This window comes from Ornithorhynchus anatinus, chromosome 4 (assembly GCF_004115215.2).
Source record: "Ornithorhynchus anatinus isolate Pmale09 chromosome 4, mOrnAna1.pri.v4, whole genome shotgun sequence".
Classification (NCBI taxonomy): domain Eukaryota; kingdom Metazoa; phylum Chordata; class Mammalia; order Monotremata; family Ornithorhynchidae; genus Ornithorhynchus; species Ornithorhynchus anatinus.
The window spans coordinates 100,032,555-100,033,400 of record NC_041731.1 but is presented as its reverse complement, the minus strand read 5'-3'; the positions used below and the strand labels follow the sequence as shown (position 1 = coordinate 100,033,400).

Here is an 846-nt window from a genome sequence, read left to right as displayed (position 1 = left end):
CCAATTTTCCATACCGTATGCTTCCTCCTCATATTTCTCAATATTGAGGCCAACTTCTTTAGAAAGCTTTTTTTTTTTAATAACAAGACTGTTTTCTTAGGCACCATAAAAGATATAAAATCTCTTTCCTGCTAAGAGAGTGTAATTAATATTCTTGTTGTATTGACAAAGTTTACCCACCTCTGAGGGTCCCCCACCCACGACTGAGCTAGACTTTCCTTTCAGCCAAGACTTTAAGCGTAAAAAAAAAAATCCGTGGTCTAATACCAAGTAGGACTAGAACTTCTAAACATCAGCCTTCATGAAAAGTCAACCCAGTGAAAATAAAGGGATTCTGGATTACTAAGACATATAGTCCTCTTTTACGGTTTATACTATCTGGGGAGGGGAAATAATCCTAAAGAGAAATAATAGTAATGATCATCATCATCATCATAATAATTGTGTGGGTTTTTTTTTTTTAACTGACTACTATGTACCAAGTCCCCTCTCAGGATTGCAACTGGGGAGTTTCCAGTCCTCTACCAGTCTCGGCTATGGAAGGGAGGGAGAGTCAAGCAGAGGCCTGACCATTCCATTCCTAGCTTGGGCAGTGGCTAAACAGTGGAAGGCAATCTGCTACAAGTCAAAACTCATCCATGCTGGGCAGCAGCAGCATGGGAGAGAGTCGAGGGCAGAGAATCAAGTTTACTGCATGAAAGGAGGCAATGGTAAACCACTTCTGCATTTTTACTAAGAAAACTGTATGGATCCACTACCAGAACGATTGCAGATGGAGAGCAGGGCATTCTGGGAGAGATGTGTCCATGGTGTTGCTACGGGTCAGAAATGACTTGATGTCATAAG

The 846-nt window shown here is 41.3% G+C and overlaps 1 non-coding gene across 1 annotated transcript; it reads left to right on the top strand.

Moving 5' to 3' along the window:
* Positions 1-484: 484 nt before the first annotated feature.
* Positions 485-626, top strand: LOC114811387. The gene has a single exon (XR_003759091.1). It is a non-coding gene; the product is annotated as a small nucleolar RNA SNORA7 (small nucleolar RNA).
* The last annotated feature ends 220 nt before the right edge of the window (positions 627-846 follow it).